This window comes from Mesoplodon bidens (assembly GCF_964165515.1).
Source record: "Mesoplodon bidens genome assembly, chromosome: 4".
In the NCBI taxonomy this organism is placed as follows: domain Eukaryota; kingdom Metazoa; phylum Chordata; class Mammalia; order Artiodactyla; family Ziphiidae; genus Mesoplodon; species Mesoplodon bidens.
In genome coordinates, this window is record NC_138160.1 from 135,505,029 (window position 1) to 135,517,419 (window position 12,391).

Genomic DNA, 12,391 nt, shown 5'->3' on the forward strand with positions numbered 1-12,391 from the left:
GGTTTGGTGGTGCTGAATTCTGTTAGCTTTTGCTTGTTTGTAAAGGTTTTAATTTCTCCATTGAATCTGAATGAGATCCTTGCTCAGTAATCTGGTTGTAGGTTTTTTCCGTTTCATCACTTTAAATATGTCTTGCCACTCCCTTCTGGCTTGCAGAGTTTCTGCTGAAAGATCAGCTGTTAACCTTATGGGGATTCCCTTGTATGTTATTTGTTGTTTTTCCCTTGTTGCTTTTAATATTTTTTTTGTATTTAATTTTTAATAGTTTGATTAATATGTGTCTTGGCATGTTTCTCTTTGGATTTATCCTGTATGGGATTCTCTGCAATTCCTGGACTTGATTGACTATTTCTTTTCCCATATCAGGGAAGTTTTCAACTATAATCTCTTCAAATACTTTCTCAGTCCCTTTCCTTTTCTCTTCTTCTTCTGGGACCCCTATAATTTGAAGATTGGTGCATTTAATGTTATCCCAGAGGTCTCTGAGACTGTCCTCAATTCTTTTCATTCTTTTTTCTTTATTCTGCTCTGCAGTAGTTATTTTCACTATTTTATCTTCCAGGTCACTTATCTGTTCTTCTGCCTCAGTTATTGTGCTTTTGATTCCTTCTGGAGAATTTTTAATTTCATTTATTGTGTTGTTCATCACTGTTTGTTTGCTCTTTAGTTCTTCTAGGTCCTTGTTAAACGTTTCTTGTATTTTCTCCATCCTATTTCCCAGATTTTGGATCATCTTTTCTATCATTACTCTGAATTGTTTTTCAGGTAGACTGCCTATTTCTTCTTCATTTGTTTGGACTGGTGGGTTTTTACCTGGCTCTTTCATCTGCTGTCTGTTTCTCTGTCTTCTCATTTTGCTGAACTTACTGTGTTTGGGGTGTCCTTTTCACAGGCTGCAGGTTCGTTGTTCCCATTTTTTTTGGTGTCTGCCCCCAATGGCTAAGGTTGGTTCAGTGGGTAGTGTAGGCTTCCTAGTGGAGGGGACTAGTGCCTGTGTTCTGGTGGATGAGGCTGGATCTTGTCTTTCTGGTGGGCAGGACCGCATCCGGTGGTGTGTTTTTGGGGTGTCTGTGACCTTATTATTATTTTAGGTAGCCTCTCTGCTAATGGGTGAGGTCATGTTCCTGTCTTGCTAGTTGTTTGGCATAAGGTGCCCAGCACTGTAGCTTGCTGGTTGTTGAGTGGAGCTGGGTCTTAGCATTGAGATGGAGTTCTCTGGGAGAGCTTTCGCCGTTTGATATTACATGGAGCTGGGAGGTCTCTGGTGGACCAATGTCCTGAACTCAGCTCTCCCACCTCAGAGGCACAAGCCTGACACCCGGCCAGAGCACCAAGACCCTGTCAGCCACACGGCTCAGAAGAAAAGGGAGAAAAAAAGAAAGAAAAAGAGAAAAAAAAATAAAAAGAAATAAAGTTATTAAAATAAAAAATAAAAAAATTATTAAAAATTTTAAAAATTAAAAAGTAATAAAAGAAAGTAAGAAAGAAGAGAGCAACCAAACCAAAAAACTAATCCACCAATGATAACATGTGCTAAAAACTATACTAAAAAAAAAAAAGAGAGAGACAGAACCCTAGGAGAAATGGTAAAAGCAAAGCTATACAGACAAAATCACACAAAGAAGCATACACATACACTCTCACAAAAAGAGTAAAAGGAAAAAAATATATATCTATATATATATTTAAAAAGGAAGAGAGCAACCAAATCAATCAACAAATCTACCAGTGAAAATAAACTCTAAATACTAAACTAAGATAAACATAACACCAGAGACCAGTCAGTTCCATAGAGCAAACCCCAAGTCTACAGTTGCTCCCAAAGTCCACTGCCTCAGTTTTGGGATGATTCGTTGTCTATTCAGGTATTCCACAGATGCAGGGTACATCAAGTTGATTGTGGAGATGTAATCCGCTGCTCCTGAGGCTGCTGGGAGAAATTTCCCTTTCTCTTCTTTGTTTGCACAGCTCCCAGGGTTCAACTTTGGATTTGGCCCTGCCTCTGAGTGTAGGTCGCCTGAGGGCGTCTGTTCTTAGCTCAGACAGGACGGGATCAAAGGAGGGCTGATTAGGGAGCTCTGGCTCACTCAGGCCAGGGGAAGGAGGGGTACAGAATGCAGGGCAACCCTGCAGAAGCAGAGGCCAGCGTGACGTTGCACCAGCCTGAGGCGCGCCGTGCGTTCTCCCGGGGAAGTTGTCCCTGGATCACGGGACCCTGGCAGTGGCGGGCTGCACAGGCTCCCGGGAGAGGAGGTGTGGATAGTGACCTGTGCTTGCACATAGGCTTCTTGGTGGCTGCAGCAGCAGCCTTAGCGTCTCATGCCCGTCTCTGGGGTCCGTGCTGATAGCTGCGGCTTGCACCCATCTCTGGAGCTCGTTTAGGCTGGAGCTCGTTTAGGCGGTGCTCTGAATCCCCTCTCCTCGTGCACCCCGAAACAATGGTCTCTTGCCTCTTCGGCAGCTCCAGACCTTTTCCCGGACTCCCTCCCGGCTAGCTGTGGCGCACTAGCCCCCTTCAGGCTGTGTTCACGCAGCCAACCCCAGTCCTCTCCATGGGATCCGATCTTCGAAGCCCGAGCCTCAGCTCCCAGCCCCCATCTGTCCCGGTGGGTGAACAGACAAGCCTCTCGGGCTGGTGAGGGCTGGTCGGCACTGATCCTCTTTGTGTGAATCTCTCTGCTTTGCCCTCTGCACCCCTGTTGCTGTGCTCTCCTGCGTGGTTCCGAAGCTTCCCCCCACCTCCCCGCATCTCCTCCAGTGAAGGGGCTTCCTAGTGCCAGAGGTTCAATTCCTGTCCCTATTCTTTTGTCTCTGTTTTTTCTTTTTCCTTATGCCCTACCCAGGTACGTGGGGAGTTTCTTGCATTTTGGGAAATCTGAGGTCTTCTGCCAGCGTTCAGTAGGTGTCCTGTAGGAGTTGTTCCACATGTAGATGTATCTCTGATGTATTTGTGGGGAGGAAGATGATCTCCACATCTTACTCCTCCGCCATCTTGAATGTCTCCCAAAGCTCCCATTTTTGAGCATATATGATGGCTCTGCTTACTGTGTTACTTTGATTGTTTCATTTAATCTTCTGAGAACCCAAGGGATAGAAACAATTATGATCATCTCAATTTTGTAGATGAGGAGTACGGTGCTCAGTAACTTAGGAAAACCATTCATGGTCCCATAATTAGTAACAGGCAGAATTTGGGCTTGAAGCTAGACCTGTCTGTTCCCAAATTCCATGCTCCCAACCATTCTGTGGGGTGGATTATAGGGCCACTATGCCAGCCTCTAAGAATACAGCAGCACCAACCTCATTGTACCTTGGCTATGTTGTTGCATTCCAAATCTGGTTTGGAATATGCTCAAACTCTCCTCATCCGTTCTCATCCAAAATTATGGTAAATAGTATTTGTTTAAATAAAGATGAAAGGTCCTTTGCAGTCAAGTTCTATGTAAAATATCTGACCTTCAGGGGAGGCCAGTTCTCTAGAAGTCGCGGGAGTGAGCAAAGTGAGAAAAAGACAGCAGAGAAGAGAGGGAATGCATTTCCAAATGACCCAGGACAGAGCTGCAATATTTCAATAGCAAAAAAGCCCCCAATATTTCATCTATAAAACAACAGAGCTACTTCTGAGGATTTTGTGAGGATAAAATTTGCCCATCCATACGCAGTACTTGGCACAGAGACTAATCCCAAATAAACATCCAATAAATGTTAGTGTAGAATATCTGCTTTAACAAATTTTCAAAGAAGGAAATAGGCAACCCAGTTTCCTATGGAAAGACCTGGGTCTGGGTCCAGCCAGCCTTGGGCAACCCTTCCCCTCTCTGGGCCCCAGTTCTTTCATCTGTAAAATGAGGCAGTTTTGAGCAAGTGGTCAGGTTTTATCTAATGGACAATGTAAATTGTGTAACTGACCATCAAATTTCTCTTTTCCTGCTAACTACACGAATGTTTAACTACACAAACCAAATGTGTGAGCCTACTGTAGCAAACCCAAAGCACATGGAGATAGCTTTTGTATCATTCACATTTTCTCTCCATCTCATATCCCTTTTCCTTTCAAAAAAATATTACTGATTTAAAAACATTTTAATACAATGTGTCTCTATAACTTGCATTAAATGTGGTTTTAGAATAAGGTGACACAGTAATGAAAACATGGATTCTGTTTGGGAGGGGGGAAATGAGGCTATATATAATTTTGGTTAAAAGTTAAAAGCATAAGTTTTGGTTTCACTACCTTGAGCAAGTTATTTAACCTGCCTTAGTTTCCTCAATTATAAAATGGGACTAATAGTTATAGTTTCCTCATAGGATAATTTTAAATATTAAATGAGCTAATGCACTTGATAAATGTTAGCCATTATTATTAATATTTATGTTTTCTCTCTCCAGAACCAGTTCTTATGCCCATTTCAGATGCTCCACTATCGGTTTCTATGAAACAGGGTCTGCCGATGGATTTTAAAAGGAGACGGAGATGTCCTGACTTGGGGCTTTTCTAAAAACAAGGCAATGTTGCCACACAGAGAACTGCAATGCGTGGCCCACAACTTTGCAAGTGGCGAAGCAATTCTCACCTTATAGCTGTGGTCCTCTCATTGCTGATGGTGCAGCCTGGGGATGGACGGGAAGGATATCTGAAGGCAGGAGACAGATGGCTCCAAATTTCAATGGCAACGTGTAAGCTTTCGCTTTTGATTATTCATTCAACCCACTTTTACTATTATCTCTATTATTTTACATCATAGAATGCCTGTTATGTACTAGGTGCTGAGGATGCAATGGAGAGCAAGACACATCTCTGCTCTGTTAGATTTTATGTTCAAATGGTGGTATGCAGGCAAGTATGCCAACGATTACAACACAGCATAACAAGTGGTAAGGTAGAGGAAGTCCAGGGAGTTATGGGAGCATGGATGGCTGACCCTAACCCAACCCAAACGTGGAGGGGTCATGGAGGAAGCAACAGCTGAGTGGATACCAGAAGGATGACTAGAAGGTAGGCACCATTGTGGGGGAAAAGTGTGGAAAGGGTAGGGAAAGGAGGAGAGATCATTCCAAGCAAAACAGCCTAGCTTGTGCAAAGGCCAAATGCAAGAGACAACACAGCAAGTTTGGGGAACTAAAAGATTCCTCTTAGCTGAAGCACAGCAAGCTTGTTCACAGCAGAAGAGACTGGACAGGTAGACTCCAGATCATGGAGGCCACGGTAAGGAGGTTTGGCTCCATCCTGTGAGAAGTGAGGAGCTAGTGAATGCTTTAAGCATGGCAGGGGCATGTCCTTTGTTTTAACTCATGCAGTATTCCACATGCAGGGGGACCTTGGAGTATATCCAACCTACTTCACTGTACAGATGGGGAAACCTAAGTGAAGTGACTTATCTAAGATCACTTAGTTGCAAAACCAGGACCAAAAGGCAAGCCTCTGGATTTCCAAAACAGTGGTTTCAACAAAACCATATTGCTTCCCCTTACAAGCAAATAGAATTCAGGGGCCAGGGAATCATTTTTGCCCAAGATCTAACCAAACATATACATAATCGTCCTTTTTGTTTTTAAGCAATGTGTTCCTGCAAGGTGAAAAGACAAGGAAGGAACCACAGGGAGAAATATGTCTTCCAGAAATCTACAGTATCTAAAATAATACGCCATATAGAATGAAAATCCAATATCTTATTGTTAGATATTTGTAATCACGGACACCCAAAATCCCAAGGATCACAGCAGAAAATTAAAAATTAAAAAAAAGAAAGAAACCTCACTTCTGTTTTTAAAGCCATCCTCCACAAACACACCCACAGCTTTCTCACATGGCACCAGGGACAGAATGTGTGTATATATACATATATATATATATATATATATATATATATATATATATATATATATATATAACTCATCCTTTCTGAAATAGCAATTTAAATTAGTATGAGTGATGTAACATCAAACCACAAAGGATCATGAATCCTGAGTGCTAGGGAAATGATGTGAGATCAGGGAGGGCAAAGACTTCCACAAGTTCTTTGCTGAGTGTTGAGTAATGTGGCTCCTCTATAAATAGCCCCTGATAGGAAGAGCTGAGTGATTAACTAGAAATTTGTGCGCCCTTTGGATATATTTCAGAAAGGTTCCCCTGTAGCAAGACTTTACCCCTTAACTTTAAAAAGTCTCAAATGCTTTCAAATTATTTACCTTGTGAGGTAGGAAGTCAACTCTTATTCCCCACATTGTAGATAAGGTGGCACCTCAGGAACAGAGTGGTGAAGTGACTTGCTCAGGGGTCCCAAGGTTGGAATTCGGGGCAGCCTGACTTTCACCTGGTTTGAGGGCTCACCAGGCTGCATCTCCATGAGAACCGTTTCTTTGGAGACTTAGAGCAGATAAGTCTTGAAGAGAAAGGTGCCTGTCCTCTCAGTTCTTTCCCGGGCTTTGCCAGTAAATACTTCCGGTCACCATGTATTTGCCTTTTTGTCCATGAGGCAATTAATTCTTCCTGAATGAAGCTGAGGGAGAGCCCTGCTTCAAAGAGGGCAGCTTCAGAGATTTGGCCCCAGGGAAGTGAAAGGGAGGCTGAGAAGGTAATTTTGAACAGAGGAACAGCATTTGGGATCAGACTCCATTGGTGGAAGCCCCCTCTCCCCAGCCCTCAGGTTTATTTTCTATCACTTCACACTGTTCTTCTTCTTCACAGAACGTCTCCCAGTTGGAACTGGACATTTGCTAGGTACATTTATTTCCCGTCTCTCCTAATAGATGATAAGCTCCAAAAGTGCCGGGGCCTGTCTTTTGTACACCAGTACCTACTCAGCTCCTGGCACGGTGCTTGGAACAAAATAGGTGCTCGATAAATATTAGGGAGATAAATGAGCACTTGGAAATAATGTGAGATCAATGAGGTCCGAAAGAAGCCCAAATCTTCAGTCCTCCTACTGCTGCAGGTGTGGTTCCCAGGCCTGAGGGGTCCTGGGGACAAGTTCTCCCTAAGCGGCGCGGCTGGCTCGCCCGGGGCGGGAGCCCGGGTTGCAGGTCCGGGATGCGCCGACCGCGCAGAGGGGCGCGCCCAGAGCCCCTGGCCGCAGCCATTTCCTGCTCTTTGTGTGACAGCCGCAGCGGCGAAGGGGCGGGATACCGGGGGCGGAGGAGGAGCCGCGGCGGGTGGAGGGGCGGGGCCGAGGGCGGGGCCCAGCGCGGCCGCAGCGGAGCGGAGCTGAGCAGAGCATCCTGCGCCCCGGCGCGGGCCACCGCAGTAGCCTCGGGCCGCTCTCCTAGGCCTGCCGCAGACCCAGGTAAGCGGTGTTGGCAGGCCTTGCGGCCGGCGTGGGGACTGGGATGCTGCTGGGGATGGCGACGCGGCCGTAAGAATGCTCGAGGGGCCGGCACCTCTTCTCCCACGGCTGTTGGGCTAGCGCGGCCTGGGGGCTCCCGAAGCCCCCGGAGGCTGGACCTCCGGCCCGGAACAGCTCCCTGCCCCCTCCGGCCCACACTGGGCCCCGCGGCGCGTACCCCCTGCGGGAGGCGCCGACGCACGGCGGAGCTGGGGCGCGGCGGCTGTGGCAGCAGCAGCAGCAGGTGCGCGGCCTGGGCCGGAGCCGCCGGCCGGGGAGGAAGCGGCGCTCATCAAGAGCATCGCAGACACCTGCAGCGGCCGCGAGCCCGGCGGCGGCGTCGGTCTCCTCGCGCCCAGGTACTGCAGAGCGCCGGCCGCCGCCTCTGCCGCCCCGGCCGCTATCGCCTCCCGCAGGGCCAGCGAGAACCGCCTGGGCCCGCCTGGCAGCCGCCTCGGGCACACAGAGCCCTTTAGTGAACGTGAGATGGGTGGGGCGAGGGGCGAAGAGGCGGTGTTTGGGGGTGGGGGCTTTAATGAGAGAGGAGGCACGCTGACCCGCTTTGAAGCCTTCCGGCCTAGCATCGCTCTCCCTCCCGGCTTTCTGGGGGCGGGGGAGGAGGTAGGGGAAAGGAGATGAGTGGGCTGACTCCTGGGGAAAAGGTTGGGCTTTCATGAGCTCTGAGCAGTCGGGAAGATGCCTACCTGTCAGTAGTAGGCTTCTGCTTTTCAGGGCAGCCCTCCCCCTCCATGGGTATACACCGTCTGAAAAGGAAGAGAAAGAAGGGCGTGCTCTCCGTGTGGCAGTGGGGACGGCGGCGGGAAGCATGGTCCAAGAGGAGTATGGTTGTATTGAGAACCTGGCAGAGGAGGACGCTGGGACTGCCCAGGTGCCCTCCCCAGCCCAGGGAATTTGACCTCTGCTTGCCTAGTTTCCCCAGCACAGCAGAAAGACTCACCAAGGGCTGATGGGCTCTTACAGCCAGGCCAGGAAGGGGACAAGTATCTTTTCTTGCCGGCTCCCGGGCACCCCCTGCCTGTGTCCCCTTTAGGGCAGGGGGTGTCTTACGTTACTTTGGGGCACAGGCCCTGTTGCAAGCCATGCTGGCAACCATGAGATCACAGATGTTGGAGGGCGAAAGTCTAGGTTCACATCCCTGGCAGGATGGTGAAGGCCTTGAAGGTTGTTTTCTCCACCATCAGACCTTCCTTCTCTGTGACCCTCCCTGAGACTGCCCACCTCCAGTTCCATACACTGTCCTGTGCTTCACCATCCCCCCACCCATTCTCCTGTGTCAAAAATTGTTTTCAAGAAAGGAGCCAGTGGGGCTTCCCTGGTGGCGCAGTGGTTGAGAGTCCGCCTGCCGATGCAGGGGACACGGGTTCGTGCCCCGGTCCGGGAAGATCCCACATGCCGCGGAGCGGCTGGGCCCGTGAGCCATGGCCGCTGAGCCTGTGCGTCCGGAGCCTGTGCTCCGCAACGGGAGAGGCCACAACAGTGAGAGGCCCGCGTAACGCAAAAAAAAAAAAGAAAGGAGCCAGTGAACACATTTATCCTCAAGAGCTAAATACACAAGAATTTCCCATTAGACACAGGAGGTGTTTTAGAAGTCATCTGACCAGAAAGGAAACAGAGACTTAGAGGCATTTTAATGGGAAACAACGCTTTAAGTAAATAATATTTGATATCTCTAATGGTGGAATTTCAGGCAGTGGGCTGGAAGTGGGACTGGGGAACTGGGTAGCAATTTTGGGGAACAGCTTGATGAAATGACAACATTTAGCAGCTGTCAGCTCTGTTTGCATGCGGCAGGGGCAGCTTTGGCCCTAAGGGCAAAAATACCATAGGAGTAGTGTGTGTGTGTGTGTGTCTCTGTGTGTAACTGGTCAGGGGTTACTGTCACTAAAGGGTATTGTGGAGCGCCCAATGTACACTTGGAGGAGGTGAAACTTTCCTATAGGGAGTTACTTGTTGGCACTGGCTACCATCTGCCAGGGCAGCTCCGAGGCCACAAGGAGAGTGTGTTATTGCTCACAAAGCCAGTTCCTCTGGCTAGTTCTGCAGGCTGAGCTTCTGGCTGGGGGCATTAGCGCTCTGCTCACTAAGCTTCTTTATTATATTTCCTGGCCAGTTCTGACTGGTTCTCTAGGCACCCAAGCCTGCCTTATTCAGTCCCTGCTGGTAATGGAAAAGGAAAAACTCATTTTAGGCATTAGGCCAATAGTAGGGTGTAAAATCCCCCAGGATCGGAGAGTTTTACTCCAATCAAATCAGAGGCTGGCCCAGAGAAGACAGTAGGCAAGAATTTAAAAACTGGAAAAGGGTCTTGGGGGAACAGTACATGTCCCCTGTGATATATCATGCCCTCTCGGACATTCAGTGGGCCTCCGCTGCTGTCATTGATCAGCAAGCTGACTTAGGTGATGAATAGGCAACAAGCTAATTGACATTGGGAACAGCACTCCTGGAAAACAGTGCCGAGCTCTAGTCTCCATGTTTGAGGATCAGCCTACACTCTCAAAGAGGTTTCTTTTGGCCGCTGTTGGCCCCAGGGTTCCACCAAGAGCTGCACAAAATGGCCTTTTATAGTCTCCATGTGGCCACTGTAACAATGAGTCTATTTCTTTACTGGCAAGTATTAATTATTCACTTGTAGTTGACGAAACCAGGCATCAGTCACCTCATTGGAGCCTTTGTAAAAGGCCTTTGGTCTTATTGTTCTGAGGAGCAAAGCTAAGCCTAGGGTCCAGAGGATGGACCCTGCATTAGTAGTGGAGGTGGGGCAAGAGGGTAGAGCATACTGTCACCTGGGGCAGTGACACGGTGTGCCAGCAGTGGTGGGGAAGGAGCTGGTACTTAATTGGATGCTCTAGTAAACAAGGGATGCATGCAAATGCTATGCAGAGTGTCTAGCACATAGTAAGTACTATTATATTTATATGTTTATTGTTATAATGTATTAATTACATAATCATTAAGAATGTGGCTCATGCCACATTATATATTGTGTGTCAATTTAAGAACACAGATCTTTTGTTGTTGTCATTGTTGACTCTGCTAAAGGATTCTGTGGCCTTAGAAGGCCTCCCACAGTGAAGGTTCCACCCTGGTCACTCAGCAGACACCTCATTTCTGGTGGCCATGTCCAAGAACAGCACACCTGTGAGTTGGCTGGTGTAAGTCTTCATTGCTGGGGATGAGGAGGGATAGGAGTTCCTTGACCTGTTAAGAGGAGTCCCAGTTTGGGGGAGGAGGTGTCGTCAACCCCGAGTTCTTACCAACTCTTCTACCTCCAGAGCCTTCCTGGATTTTGCTTTTCCCAGGGGAGTTGGTCTCTGTGACCAGGGAGCCCAGCCCCAGGTTGACCTGCAGAAGGTAGCCAAAGAAAGCGTGGTAAGATGTGGTGTCAGCAAGGGCCTCAGCTGTGAAGTGCTCCTTAGTAGCACACTGAAGGTGGGTATAGCTGCAGTAGGAAGAGAGAATGGGGAGGGAATATGCCCAGCGGAAGCCCAGAGGTAGTTCTCACATTTCAACACAGATCAGGAAGGAGCTCTTCCTCTGTGTACATTCAGCATGTTGCAACCCAACCAAAAATGTTGAAGGCATGCTTCGCTTCCCCCAGCGGACAAAGCAGTACTGTGGTCTTCGGACACAAGATTTATCCCTGACTTGCTGTGTGCCTTTAAATCAGCCACTACCTCTCTGACTTTGAAAATTGGGGAACTGAAAGTCTGCGCAGCTTGTTACCTACCTGTTGGCCACAGGAGCCTGTGGATGAGATAATGTTTGTAAACCTCAGGCTGAGAAGAAAAGGTCCTGGAAACAGAGGAGAGAAGGAGGTTCCCGAATGTGTGGCTCCTTTGGATGGCTGCCCTCCATTCCTAAAGGAACAATTTATTTATTATATATTGTGTGTCAACTTAAGAAGACAAATCTGTGGTCTCTCTGCACCACTGAGCCAACCGAAAGGGAAACTGAAAGGCACTTTGTGATTCACAGATTCTGCTAAGGGCCCTGGATGGTCTTGTCTGTACAAAGACACTTCAGAATTTGGTCAGTGCGTGTGGGACGCCTCCCAGGATGCAAAGATGTTGGGTACTGGCTGCCTAGCCATGGCCACTATGCTAAGCACTGTGTGTGATGTGCCTCAAAGGACCACCATACAGGCCACACTTCTTGGACCCTGGCAACAGAGGCAAAAACAAATTGGGTGCAAATTCTTGAAAGAAATTGTTTTGAGAAGGCAGAGGTTGGGTTCAGGCAGAATTTCTTGCAGGGATCATTCTGGCTGAGTGGCATTTTGATAGACTTGCAGCAACTCAGGAACAGTACAAGCCGAGAGGAAAGTAAACACGACCCGGAGAGCTGCCCGATAAAGACCCAACAATGACTTATCAGTAGGTCTTTTGATTTTGTGTTTGCATCATCATTAGGCCATCTTAGGGCACTGGTTCTCAGACATTCATCTCTTCGTGGAACAGAGAGACGTTTAGTGTGTCCATGGTGTGTGGTCTCTGTCTTCTAAATAAGGCAGGAGATGAGGTCCTCTGCAGAAGTTAAAGGTGGTGGACTGGTTAGGAAAGTGCGGGAGATGTCTGGAGATTTGGAACAGCTGCCTTTGTGGGTGGAATAAGAAATCAAATGGGGATGAATGAGAGCATTGTCTAACTTTACTGAAGACCCAGCTGAGATCAAAGAGAATCTGCAGGGCTGACCCTCATAGAAGACACTCAGTAACTCAGTGTTAAGTGAAGGGATACCTGAGAATGATTTTCTGTTTGTGCTTTTAAATTGTGATGGCTTAAGACCGATTCAGGCAAGGTATGAATGGTGAGACAAGAATTCAAAACTCAGGGTCAGCCATCAACCTCCAAGTATGCTATACCTTCATATGAGAAAGAGAAATGAAGTTCTGTTTTTTTATTTTTTGAGGTGGAAACTGTATGACAGAAGAATTTGCTAAATATATCTATTCAGATTCTTATAGTAATAAGGCTGACTTAGATATGGTACCTTAGGGGACCATGATGTTTTAAATATATTTTTGTTTTTAATCAGAAGACATGAAT

General features: G+C 47.6%; 1 protein-coding gene across 1 annotated transcript in view; it reads left to right on the plus strand.

Annotated features, from left to right (window-relative positions):
- Positions 1-7,200: 7,200 nt before the first annotated feature.
- CYFIP2 (cytoplasmic FMR1 interacting protein 2) overlaps positions 7,201-12,391 on the plus strand; it is a 133,536-nt gene continuing 128,345 nt past the window's right edge. The window contains exon 1 of the mRNA XM_081230941.1: positions 7,201-7,283. The gene's annotated coding sequence lies outside the window, so the exon portion shown is untranslated. The remainder of the gene's footprint in view (positions 7,284-12,391) is intronic.